Genomic DNA, 14,048 nt, shown 5'->3' with positions numbered 1-14,048 from the left:
TTGGAATATGTCATCTCATCACCAGGCCTTTAATGGGGTAGAAATTGTGGAAAGCCCAGGCGGTCTGAAAGTGGCTACAATTACCACTGACAATTCTAGCTTAAGGCAGAGTTACGCAAGTTAGGCAGTCAGTCTTTCTTTCGGACATTGTAGATCCATGAGGTTCTCTTCTTGTACTGAACATTTTAAATTTGAATCTCATGTAGTATAGTTTATTTTTTTCTGTGGTTGCTTATGTTCATCATGTTAACACGGGAATGAGACGTTCAGAACACACACAGTCCTTTCGGATGGCTGTACATGTCTGACTCCTCTCCCCATCAGTGCAGCTAAGGTTGGGCAAGCGGGCCCAAGTGTGATACTCGTGTCACTGTGGATAAAACTGAGTGGGATTTGCTTCCACAGAAATATAGTTGTCACTCTTCCAAGCAAATTGGGCTGCGTTGCAATTGAGATCAGAGGGCCTGGGTCATTACTTTTGCTTTATGGGAACTTGTTTGCATCAGGATTGGTCTTGAACTTAAGAGATGTTTTTAAAAATCTAACTATGAAAATGCACGAAGAAAATGCTTCTACCTGCTGTTTAACTTTCTTCTTCAAAAGAAACGGGAGGAACTTCATTTCTGCTGATAGAAGGAAACTCTGTGTTATTGAACTTGTATTCAAATTGATTTGAGAGAGAAGTGTTGTAAGTTCAAAGGATGGTGTGGCTTGGGGTGGGTAGTGCAGGGGGCTCATTTCCAGTCCTAAGGAAAAGAACTATGACACGTTTGCTGGAGATGAGGCCGTCTGAGTGCCATGTGAGTGACACAGAGTAACCAGAGAACCTGCTCTACTCCCTTCCCAAGTTCATATGTTTGAAACCCGGTTCTTCCACTGCCTAGATCTGTGTTCCTGGAGAGTTATTTAGCTTTCCTGGGCCTCAGTTTCTTGGTCTGTTGGATAGGGGGTGGGTGGATAAATCTTGCTCTTGTCATAACTTCTGTTAAAATTAAATAAGGTGATATAAGTATTTGAAAAGCTTTTCCTGCCTTAACTTTCCCCTGGAGCTTAAACCAGTGGGTGGACCTAACAACATCACATGAAGACCCCTTCATGCTTGCCTCACTAGTACAGAACTCTTTCTCATGTTTTCACTTTCAGAGCCCTCAATTTTGTGAGATTCCTTGAAAGATTGTGAAAAGTCCATTTTACGTGGCTGTGTGCTCATACCAAGTCTAAGGTAAACAAGTTAAAAATACCAAATGTATATTGATACATGTGATTCGATGGGCTTCTTATGCATAGTTTTATTAATAGCAATTAAATGTATATTAAAATTTCATTACATTTGAACTTCAGCCTCCTATAACCAGAAATACTGAATTTCATTTCATTTCAGAAAAGAATTTGAAATGAAATTCCGTATTTCATTCCCTAATTTAAGTACTTAATGAAAGCAAAGGTCTTTATCTACTATTAGGATTACTTCTCATTTTTTTTGTTAACTTAGTATCTTTATTTTTTGTCCTTTTGGGGTTTATTTCATAAGGTTTTGGTGTAGATTATTTCTTATAATTGATACTTTGATTTGGTAAAAAATTTTTCTTCTTCAGGGACTTTATGATTGGAAAATATTTTATTCCATTAACTAAAGAAACTTGAACCTAGTTGACTGATAAATATTTTAAAATTTCATTCCAGTGAACTCTAAGTGTAGTATCAAATTGATAAGCTTTCAGGTACAAATTTGTTACTTTTTTGATTTAAGTCTTCATATTTAATTGTAGAAACACTTGTTCTGCTAGGGTTTGACCTGTATATTTAAATTGCAACTTAGAATTTCATTGCTAAGAAGAATTTCTGATCTTGTGTCTATAGGTACTCTCAAAAATGTGAATACATCCGAAGTCTTATTAGTGACTTATTTATACTAAGTAGTATTAACTACAAAAGTATAATAGCTTTTAAAATACAAATATTTTAATTTATTTGACTTACACAGTATAAATATGAAGGAACAGAGGTACTTGACACAGTTTATGTTCTCCAAATATTCCTAAATACTGTTGGTTTGTCAGAGTAAAATATATATTAATTGATATGCTACTAAGATGAAAAAATTACACTTGGTATTCTGTGAAAAATGTTTGCATCATGATTTCATTGCAGAACAAGTCTACAAATGGAGATGGTACATTTTCCCCACCTTTTTCAAAATTTAAAAGTAACAAAGACAGTTTCATTTCCTAAACTTTGAGTTTTTCCATGAAGGAAGCATGGCACAAGGCTACTGTGGAAACCTGGTCTCATCCTTTTTTCAGGCATGCCCGGTCTGTGTCCAGTTTCTATATGAGTGAATGCATGCTTGGCATGAGACAAAACTTACTTGTCTCGACTTAGTGTTATGCAGAAGCAGACTGAAATGAAATAGTTAATTATTTAAATAGAATAAACAGTATTTTCATTCCTGGCATGTAGATTAAAGAGAATAAGAAAACAATAAATGAGAAATTTTGTTATTGAAAACCTAATTTGTAAAGGAATACCGTCAGCTAGGAAGATGCATGAGTGTGCGCTCTTTTGTTTCTACAGTATATTTGGTATGAATTAGAATGAAGGTATTTACCTCTTTTAAATTTTCTTCTTTCAAATAACAAACAATGGTAGGGAATTAGTCTTAACATTTCTATTCTGAAGGGTGAGAAAGGGGTGAGGATGAAATATGCTCATGAAGAAAATGAAATCAAGAAAAGATTGAGGCTGACAAAATGACTACTCTAGAAAGGGGCAGAGATTCGAGTACACAACCCATTATGTACACAGCCCTTGATCTTTTTTTGTGTGTGAAATATACCAGTGTCTACCAAAAGGGTTAAAGAAAATGCATTCTGTTGCATCTGCTTACTAAATCCCTTACTTTAGTAGAAATTCAAATTTTGTAAAGATTATTCGTTTTATTGATGCATATAATTATAATCACAAGCCATCTGCTGATTTGGCAGGCATGGTTAAAATTCTCTAACTCTCATAACCTTTCAAGTACAGTGCCCTTGGGACTCTATTTCACTTTTATATTTTGGAAAACATGTAGGGACAAATAAGGGCGGTCATCTACAGAATGTCAGGCCTGAGGAAGGGAAGGAACAGAGATGGGGTACTGCAGAGGGCATTTTTAAGGGTAGAGGAAGTTCTTTTTCCATTTTCTTTTTTTGCTTTTGACTTCATGAAGGATTATCCTAGTTCTATGATGTATTTAGGAATTTTTTACCTAAGGATTAAAGCTCTACCATTTTACTCCCGAAAGGCAGGTTCTAAGTCTAAACAAAACAAATAAAAAACCTTTCTGAATAATCCTCACATTGGTTTTCACAGGTAAGTGGAATGCATTTCACTGAGACTTTTTGAGCTAATAGAATATTCCACTGGTTTTATTTTTTCTGAAATACATTCTGAATCACTTCCCAGCCATCGATTTCAGATTGTAGGACAGTTTGTGCATTTTGACACGGACCTTTGGTTTGAAGGTCAAATTTCTAAGTGTTTTTGTAGGAAATCTCGTGCTGAGTAGAGGACTGGCAGGAATCTTCTGGGGTCCCTTTTTAACTCCCGTGAACATTTGAAGCTTGGTGATGTCCCATGCCTGCTTCCCTTACTTCCTTGGGACTGTTTCTACATAATGGGACCTGGTGAACCAGGAGACTCCAACAGTTAGGTTTTGTGGTTGGAGATGGTATCTAGGCCGTATCTCAGCAAGACTGCAGGTGAGCCAAGGGCGACGCCAGCAACTGTGGGATCCAGGACTTGGCTTTGTCGAATGATGGAAACACACACTTCCCTTCTTCCTTCTTCCTCTCTAACCCCCACACTCACACATATTCACACACACCTGTTAAGTCATTGACCCAAGGACTATTTCTTAGGTTTGGCCAATAAGGAAAAGAACTTCTGGTACAAATGTTGTGTATGTGACAAGGATGATATATGTGACAGTAATAACAAAATGATAATCTTTGACCTTCACTGATGCATGCACAAGACCGATGTGCCAGTCTTGTGTTAAGCCCCTGTGTTATGCGTTATGTGATTTATTACTTGTAATATTTCCCTTTGTACCCCTTTTTGTGGATAAAGCAAATGATATTGAGACCCATACAGGTGTTTTCCTGGAGGTCAGCAGCAGGATCAAGGCTTGAACCCAAATCTAACTGTTCCCCAAATCCATGCTCTTAATTTCTTTCTATGTTGTGTGGTCTCTGAGTGCAGAGATTAGGGGGAAAAACATTGTCAGCGACAGTGTCAAGTGACACCAGATCCCATGGACTTTGGGTTCTGCTGCTGCTAAGTCACTTCAGTCGTGTCCGACTCTGTGCTACCCCATCGACGGCAGCCCACCAGGCTCCCTCATCCCTGGGATTCTCCAGGCAAGAATACTGGAGTGGGTTGCCATTTCCTTCTCCAATGCATGAAAGTGAAAAGTGAAAGTGAAGTCGCTCAGTCATGTCAACTCCCAGCGACCCCATGGACTGCAGCCCACCAGGCTCCTCCACATTCTACTCACAGTCAAATATCGTTAAGTTGTTGAATGATCCTGACCCAATAACTTGCTTTATTTTGATAACATCTGTCATATTCATGGTTGAGTGTGGTGGGTCCTTTTCATTCCCTCAATTCTGTAACTTGATGAACTTTTTAAAAATGAAAACATCCCCAAATTTGAAAAATAGTTCACAGACAGCGTAAGTCTTCGATATACTTCATACATAGATATTTAGCTGGCCATAACCTGGTATCAGAAGTAGCCTGTTCTGAGAACTATATGAGCTTTAGCACTGGTGCTAAACATTAGCACATCGAAGTTACATGTTTAGCCAAACAGGCAGAATCTTAGGTCTGTGAGCGAAAGCACACACTCACCTGAAAACACCTGATCACTAAATTCTTCCTCTGAGGATGTTAATGTTGAGCAGAAGACATAATTTTTTTGACTGTGATAATAACACAGTGTTGACTTCATGCAGGCTGCTATTTTGAATCCTTTGCAGCTATGAATTCTTTTAATTCTAAGAACAACCAGAGGAAAAGCCCATGAGTGAGGTCTGCCATCATCCCTTTCATAGACGAGGTGACCATGCCCTGGGGACATGGGTGAGCCTGCCCAGAACTCAGGGCTTCAGATCAGAGCCTGGCTGACCCTGCTCGACACTGTGGCCTCAGGCAGCATGAGTTACACAGTCAGCCACTGTGTTCCCTTTCTCTCTGTGGACTCGTTAAGATTTCACTTTGCTTAAGAAAAAATGACATCGATTACGGATTATGAATTACATGTAGATTCATCATAGTTATTTATTTTTGCATTTTAGATCTTATTTAAGCAGCTACTATTATAATACTCAGTTTCCTTAAATTATTATAGAAGATTAACCCAAAAACATTGTCTAATCTTTTGCAAATACCATGTTGAAAATAGAATACCGAGTAAGAAGAGTCAAGTTAATGCGATTTGACAAAAATCCTTTAGAAGAGAAGCTGTATTTAAAATAATTTTTCAGTGTCTATCACAGAAACTTTGAGAACTGTGTTAGCTTTAGCTCTGGTGCTGAACAGCATCACATCAAAGTTATCTAGCACAGAAACTGTGAACGCTGTGCAAGATGCAGAAGTGTTTGTTGGAAATAAAGAATCTAAGGATGAAGAGTTTCGATCACAGTGGAACTCTTCTAGGTAGATACCACGTCAAGTTCACAAATGATTAAAATATTTTGTTCTGGTTGGATATGATTTAAGATAGTGTTTGTATTTTATAGTTTCCCAGTGAAGTAAAAAAATGTAAATATCAGCCCTAGAAAACTGAAACAGGTTATTCAGGCCCTCGGTTGACTAAGAAATAGTGATGTGTCTAGAATTTGCCAGGAGTTTAGACGATGCATGTAAGTCATGCTACCTGCCCTCGGGGACTTTGTGAGCTGGAGTGAAGCACAGTGATGTGGTTGAAGTCACCAGCCTTGGCTGGGTCATTGTTCATGTGATAGGGAGGTTTCCTCGTGGCCACATGCCACTCCACTCTGCCACTCGTCCCTACTGTATGTGGGGCCAGAGCACCCCACCAGGCCTAGGTGGTTCCATTTTCCCCTAAAAGGTAAGGTTATGACTTAAAGAATAGAATGACTGCTTTTGCTTAGCTGTGGCCTCAGGGAAGATTTTGTTGAAGAGCCATTTAAAGAGGCCTGAATCCATCCATCCATTGACCAGCTTATTGAGAGTCTGCTGTGTTCCAGCATTGTGGATATAGACACAAGTATTGTGAGATGTCATACCACAGCAGGTGACACGGGCAAACTGACATTCACAGGCCAGCGGGGCCCATGCTATGCAGGAGGCAGGCCCAGAGCATAGGTTTGAAAACTGGTCAGGAGTCGTAAGTGACAGCCCTGTGGCTGGGATCACAGTGGGGGTGATTAGCAAGGTTAAGAGGTTCAGAAGGAAGAGGTTATTTAGAGGAAAAGCTGATAAATGCAAGACAACCAGGTAGTGATATTGAGTATCCAGTTGATCCATGGATCTGAGATACAAGGGCAAGATCTGAGAGGGACATTTGGATGTGGTTTCCAAGGAGAATGTACGGAGTGCGAAGAGGATCAAAATTAGCAACACCGGGGACGAGCAGTGTTTTAGTGGAAAGGTAGCAAAGAGGAGCCAACAAAAGAGGAATGAAGAGAACTGGAGAAATTCGAGAATTTCTCCAATTTGTAGAAAACAAGGGTGTAAACAACTAGCTCAGAAAACAGACTGACAATGTGCTGTGAGACACACTGAGTAGGAAGACACTGGTGAGCTCAGCCATGGACACTCAGGTTGACTCAGAGACTGGGAGCCAGGTCACCATGGGTCCTACTGGAAAGTAAGGTGAGAACAGAAAGCCTCTGGGAATTTTAAAGAGTTTGAAGAACAGAGTCAACAATATATAGAGGAGAAACATGTTTATATACTGAAGAGAAGGAACCAGAGGGTATAGAAGGCTGAAACAAGAGATGGATGAAAAACAAACTTGATCAGGTAGGAAGCATGTGTAGTGGAGCCCAAAATCGGGAGGGAGCATTCTCCTCTAAAACCAGAGAGAAAAAGAGACAGATGAGAGGATGCAGATAACAGGGTGTCTGTACATGGAAAGGTGAGACCTTGGGACCATTCCTAGTAGATAGCCCCATGTTTTCCGTGAAGTTAAGCAGCAAAGTCCTGTATCAACTCTGTGTGGAATAGCTTTAAAGTCTAAGTGCCTTTAATATGTTTTTGTTATTACATTTACATCATGTTAAAAACAAAAGGTTCCACTTCACTCCTAAATGTTATATATCAAGGATGTTGGTGCAGAAACTCAGAAGACGGAAGAGAACCAGAGGAGCAAGGGCTTTGAGCTGTCCTAGAAGATGCAGGTGGTGGGGGCAGGGAAGAGGAGCGTGTCCCCTGGGACTGAGAAGGAGGAGGTGAGCAGGAGGGGCAGGCGTTGGCTCCTCTGCCCTGAGGACTCATGAGGACACTGGGAGGCGTGGGCTTAGATCACAGTAGGCTGTAGATCCAGATCTGTCTTCTTTTTGTACTTTTCCTTGATTTACACTGAAGATGGACCTTTAGCCATTTGCCTCTTTTTCTCTTTCCTGTCTCTACCCCGGACAAGGTCCACCTCCTTGTACCCAGGTGACTGCCACAGCCTGGACACTGCTCTCCCAGACTTCCACGCCTCTGTGCACAGCTGCCCAAAGTCATCTTTATCACACTTAACACAAAATGCAGACTCCTCGCTACGCTCTGTATGGTTCCACCTGTTTTTTCGAATAGCTTTGTTGAGATATAATTCACATACAGATATAATACAACTTACTTATTTAATGTTATAGTTCAATAGTCGTCAGTATGTTCAGATTTACACATCAGCTTTAGAGCATTTCCCTTTCCCCAGAAGAGACTCTGCATCCCTTAGCCATCATGCTCATGTTCCCTCTGCCCCAGGCTCCAGACAACCACTTGTCTGCTTGTGTTTTCGTAGCTAAGCCTACTCTGGAGATTTCATCTAAGTGGAATAGCATTGCGTATGGTCTTTTGTGACTTTTCTCTCACACGGTATAATATTTTCAAGGCTCATCCATGTTGTATCATCTATCAGTGCTTCACTCCTTTGTATTGTGGAACAATATTCCATTGATTGGATAGACCATGTTTTATTTATCCACTTATTAGTTTATGAACATTTGGGTTGTCTCCTCTTTTCCACTGTTTATGAACAATGCTTCTGTGAACATTGATGTACAGTTTTTGTGAGTGTGGACATATGTTTTTATTTCTCCTGAGTATGTACCTAAGGGTTGAATTGTGGATTACATAGTAACCCCATGTTTAACCATTTGAGGTACTGCCAGACAGTTTTCCAAGGCAGCTGCACTGTTTGACTTTCTCACCAACATTTGACATTCTCACCAACAGTGTAGGAATGTCTTATTTCTTCATCTCCTGACCAACCCTTATTATTGTGTGTCTTTTTATTATAGCCATCCTAATGGATGTGAAGTGGTATCTCATCATAGATTCGTTTTGTTTTTCCCTAGTGACTAATGACGTTGAGCATCTTTTCATGTGCTTATTGGCTATTTGTACGTCTTCTTTGGAGAAATGTCTGTTCAAGTCCTTGACCCATTTTCAGTGAGTAGCTCATCTTCCTATTATTGAGTTGTCATCTTTTTTAGATATTCTGGGTAGAGAGCTCTAACTGCTTTCACCACAGGCACAGTTCTTGTACTTTCTTTTAAATGAGCAAAGATTACTATTATTTCAATTTAAAATACTCCTCAGCTTCTTGAGTATTTTTCCATAGTACTTATCACTGCTTCAAATTGCACAGTATATTCATTACTTCCTTTTCTCTTGGTTTGGCTCCCAAGAATATAATTTCTGTCTCATCTAGCCCTGCTTCTCCCTCTACTCTCTCATGATAATGAGAGGCTATTGTGATTAACACATGTACCTTTCAGCAGGTGTCCAATTCCCAGGGCTGCTTCTCAAGGGCTGGGTGACTCTGGGCAAGTATTTAACTTCTCTGTGTTATAATCTCGTCATTTGAAAGATGGGAAAAATTAATAATCGCTGTGTACAGTCATTATGCAAAATGAATTATTATATAATAAAGCATTTACAATAGTATTTAGCACAAAGAAATAAAATTAAAAAGTCAGCAAATATTTTTGAATGAATACTTAATGAATTTTCCTACTAACAAGGAAAATGAGCTGTTAAGTTTCCAAAGATTTAATCTGTTTCATCAACACATATCCTCACTATGACCAGGAGAGGTTTTTAATTGGGTACCAGCTACCTGTGGGCTTTGCATGAAAACTGATCTCTGTGGGGATTGTGGAGTTTTACAGAATTTCTGTCATGTGCCATGCCTTTTATGAATGACAGTTCAAAAGTCTTCAGGGCTCTAGAGGGAGGTTCTGTTATGGTACACTTTTAACAGTTGAAGACCCTGAAGATCCGTTAGGGAGGTTAAATGCAGTCCTGAGATCACAGAACTAGCAAATGTTAGAGTTAGGATTTAAATTCAGGTTGGTGTCACCACTTTACCCCTGCCACCTTTGGTGAGGGCTTGGAGTGTCCCTTCAACTATGAGCATTTCCCAGGTTATTTGTCACTGTCTTTCCCCACAGACTGGTTTTATGATTTTTACCATATTTCATTGTCTCCATAATCTTATCACTCATCACCGACTTTCTGAACATTCTCTCTAGGCAGTTTCCAATAAATGACACAAAGAAATTCCTATTTTGTGAGCTCTCAGTTGTGGGTCTTTCCAGGATTTGCTCAGAGAAAGACATGCAAGCTCCACCTGCCATTTTAGCCACAGCTACACAGCAGGAGAAACCTTGGCATCATAAAGGGTCTTGAGCATTAGCTCAACTTAAAATAGGAATAATGATGTCGACCCCCTTAGGCTGTTGTGAGACTTAACTAAGATAATATGACCATGAGATGCCTAGTCCAGTGCGTGAATTGGTGTCCAGTTATGATTGAAGACGGCAATTGCTAAAAGCCCCCTCTGATTCTGTGTTTACCTCTTGCCTCCTGCACATCACTTAAAGCACCCTCCACCATTCCCTACTGCCTCTGCCTAATTTAGGGTCAGCATATTGCTTGGCATATTCATGATAAATAATACTGTATTTCTTCCATTGCCTCAATTTTATTTCATGGTATCTTAAGAACTGCCCAATTTAGTTTCTTTAGGCATTTGTAACACACCAGTCACTCTTCTGTTTTTAGCATATGATTGAATTGGCTATGACAATCCTTAAGTTTTAATACACCCCCACTTGGAATTAAAATCAATAGTTTTATGTATTAACATTAAGGTAATAGCAAGATTGCATAATGTTTTGGGTACATTTTAACTTGCAAATTATTTTTAATTTGCTAAGTTGATCTTAATTCACAAGCAGACTGTTCATAAGATTGTTATTTTGTACATCCCTACTTTTCAGATATAACATTAATAATACAATCATTGACTTTAAGCATCATAGGTACTAGTCTTACAAGCTGATCTACCCTGTATATTTTCACCTGCATAACTTTTTGCTACATGCTATGGGTACTTTTGTATTTTATCTTTAGATATTATTTTCTTAAAATTCATATCCCAGAGGCAGTGCCCTTATCACAGTTCTCTGTTTTCTTAATAATTAATTGGTCAGCGGTCCTCAAATACTCAGCCCTCTCACTGGGTTTCTGGACTCTGGAGGAGGCAGAGACAAGGTTGCCCCAGCCCTGTGGGAGCTGTCAATAGGTGGGTGGTGAAGAGCATGTTGAGGGTGATACATGATGGGATCAGGGGCTGTGATCTGAGTAGGCATGGCTTCCTGTAGGAATACAGAACCACACTTGGGAGGAGGAGTTAGAATGTGAGAGGAAACCCATCTTGGTTCCTGGAGGCCAAGTCTTCATTTCACGAGTGTTCTTGTTATTCACTTTGGAATCACAGTATATAAACTAAGTTTTTAAAAGATGGATTCTGTAGTTCATCCAACGAATTTTCTTCTTATACACACCTTTTTGGAAAAATTTAATGTCTTCCCAAAATATGTAGTATGTTGCCTCTGACAGAAAACTAAGGTCAAATTTCCTCAGTAATCATCTACAGATAGTGAAATGTGGGGGTCGAGAGAGAAACTAGTGAAAACCAATAGGGTTCTGGAATTGGATAAGCACAGGACGAAGTGCCTGATGTGAGCTGTCCCGGTCTCTCTGGAAAACCAGATGTTCAAATGACCAGAGGCTCTTATTGAGTCTGATTCATTATAACTCGTAAAAGGCACCCAAGCAGAGATGCGGGTTAAGATCTGGACTCTCAGCAGTCTCAGTGTGACAGCACCATGCACAGCCGAGCTGCGTGAGTTCTCCTCTACTCACACTCTATACCTCATGTTTGTCCTTCTGCAGGCGAGAACTCATCAGACCCAGGACCCTCAGGTTGTTCTCCTGACTTACCGAGAAATAAACTCAGCACCTCCATCTCCTCAAAGACTTCCATTTCATCACCTCTTTGGTTTGTGCAACACAAACACTTGTACTATGAGAGGGGCACACACCTCACACCCCGCTCCACTCTCCAGGAGTACACCTGTTTATATGAATTCTTCCCCCTTTTTCTCTAGAAGAATAGGTGCTTAGTGAGGAGTAAATAAGTCAATGTGTTCATTTAAAAACACTGTTCTATATGGAGAAGGTTGGTTATACTGGCGTTGACCAGATTCCTTATTTGTGATGTTATCTTGTATTTAGGTGAGGTTAGGATGGCACCCCACTCCAGTACTCTTGCCTGGAAAATCCCAGGGACAAAGGAGCCTGGTAGGCTGCAGTCCATGGGGTCGCTAAGAGTCGGACACGATTGAGCGACTTCACTTTGACTTTTCACTTTCATGCATTGGAGAAGGAAATGGCAACCCACTCCAGTGTTCTTGCCTGGAGAATCCCAGGGACGGGGGAGCCTGGTGGGCTGCCGTCTATGGGGTCGCACAGAGTCAGACACGACTGAAGTGACTTAACAGTAGCAGCAGCAGTACTTTTAGAATAGCTTTGTTAAATAAAATCTCGGGGGATAGCAAGACCACATAAGAGGTGGCAAGAATTCCAGAAGGGCTACAGATTCCTTTAAAATTGTTCTTATTTGTGAATGAACTTATGGGAACCAGGGGATAGTGGGGAGGGGTAGATTGGGAGTTTTGGATGGACATGTACACACTGCTATATTTAAAATGTATAAAAAGCAAGGGCCTACTGTATAGCACAGAGAAATCTGCTCAATACTCTGTGGTAACCTAAATGGGAGAGGAATTTCAAAAAGAATTTTAAAATTGTTCTCATTGGCTTACTGTGATTTCTTAAATTGAGCCATGATTCTCCCAGCTTTACTGGAATATTGTTTAGTAAGTTCGTGGCTCAGGACACTAAATAGTTTTTCCTTGTCTGGGCACATCCCTGTAAAAGCACTTCACTTCTGTGCCATGTGTAACTTTCTGTTTGGGGAATCATCCTCCATCTCTTCAGTGATGTGTTCTTCTACAAAATAAATTGTTTTTTATAAATAAATTTATTTTACTTCTAACTGCTCTCACACTTCTAGTTCTAAAATATGTATTCCAATGAACAATGCTGGATATACCCTTGTAAGAGCTTTCTCACGGAGGTGTTTACCCTGACAGCAATGCAAATAGATTTTTTAGTTTTAGACTAAAAGGTATTTTCATCCTTCGAGAAGTTTTCGGGATGATGTGTTCTTCAATATAGCAGCGACCTGAACCCTTCAATAGTCTCTGAGAAACTTGCTGTACCATTTAGGGATAAGTGAAAATGTACTAAGGCTGGTAAAACATTGATTGTCTCAGGGAAAACTGCATTCTTGCTTGACATGGAAATTCACTTTTATGATATCATTTTTAATTAATTCATCCTCTTATTTTATTTGCTATGGGCTAGTTTCAGTGCTGGTGCAGTCTTAGATCTGTAATTTCTGAGCTTACATTTGTTAATGGCACCTGTAATGAAGAAGTGCACAATTACTGTTTCTTTCTCAACATGAATGGCTTCATCTGAAGGGAAGATCAAGTTCAATAAGCTATAAAGTGGTTCTCAGAACGTACTCCAGTGAGGGGCCAGAACATTCACTTTGTACCTGTTCTTTTCTAGCATAAAGTATTAAAAACAGCAGATACATAGCTTGAGAACAGAGTGGGGAATGCCTCTGCTCCATGTGGGCATAGGGAATTTAGACTGTGGGATGGGCTTGCCTCACAGCCTGTGTTAGCGAACATTGAAGGTGACAGTTCTGAGTGTGGTCCCCAGACCATCAGCACCTGCATCGCCTGGAACATGATGGGAAGGGCCTTGCTCACGCCCACCCCAGATGCCCCTGCGGGTGACCGTGGTGCTGGCTGAGGTCTGAGAACTGCTGCTTTGACACTGCTGTCCAAGCTGTGCTCCGTGGAGTAGCGGGAGCCCCTGGACCCTTGTTAGCAGTGCAGGAGTTTGGGGTATCGGAAGCAAGTGGTCCTGGTGTGGAGTAGAACCTGAGCTACTGACCTGAGGTCAGAGCAGGACACTTACCTGAGGTTAGAGCATTTAGGGACATTTGAGAGGCTGTCAAAGTGGGATCAGTGATGCTTTTTTTTTCACTGCACCAAATATTGGTTTGGCCAAAAAGTTAGTTTGGGTTTTTCTGTAACATCTTACAATATATTTAAACATCCTAATTCAACTTGTTTATATTAAGGGAACAGTGGGAATAACTCTGAGAGTACAGAAAGAAATGTTTACAGGTAACGCATGAGAAAAGTAGGGTTCATGTGTTTTGCTTATTTTATAAGATAGTTGGCAGGTCACTCAGCTAACAAAATACACAATCACTATGAAATACTACCTTTAAACCTTAATTATTTTCAAGAAAGTGTTACTTGTTAAATGTACTCTAGCCTTTTATAGTATGTGATTTCTATTTTTAGTTTCTTTTGGTAGAAGTTGTTAAT

The 14,048-nt window shown here is 40.1% G+C and overlaps 1 pseudogene; it reads left to right on the top strand.

Annotated features, from left to right (window-relative positions):
- The window catches only part of LOC129626888 (S-phase kinase-associated protein 2-like), a 48,104-nt pseudogene extending 34,643 nt beyond the window's left edge, over positions 1 to 13,461 (top strand).
- The last annotated feature ends 587 nt before the right edge of the window (positions 13,462 to 14,048 follow it).

This window comes from Bubalus kerabau, chromosome 14 (assembly GCF_029407905.1).
Source record: "Bubalus kerabau isolate K-KA32 ecotype Philippines breed swamp buffalo chromosome 14, PCC_UOA_SB_1v2, whole genome shotgun sequence".
NCBI classification, from domain to species: Eukaryota; Metazoa; Chordata; class Mammalia; order Artiodactyla; family Bovidae; genus Bubalus; species Bubalus kerabau.
The sequence above is the reverse complement of the archived record's forward strand: the minus strand, read 5'-3'. Positions and strand labels throughout refer to the sequence as shown.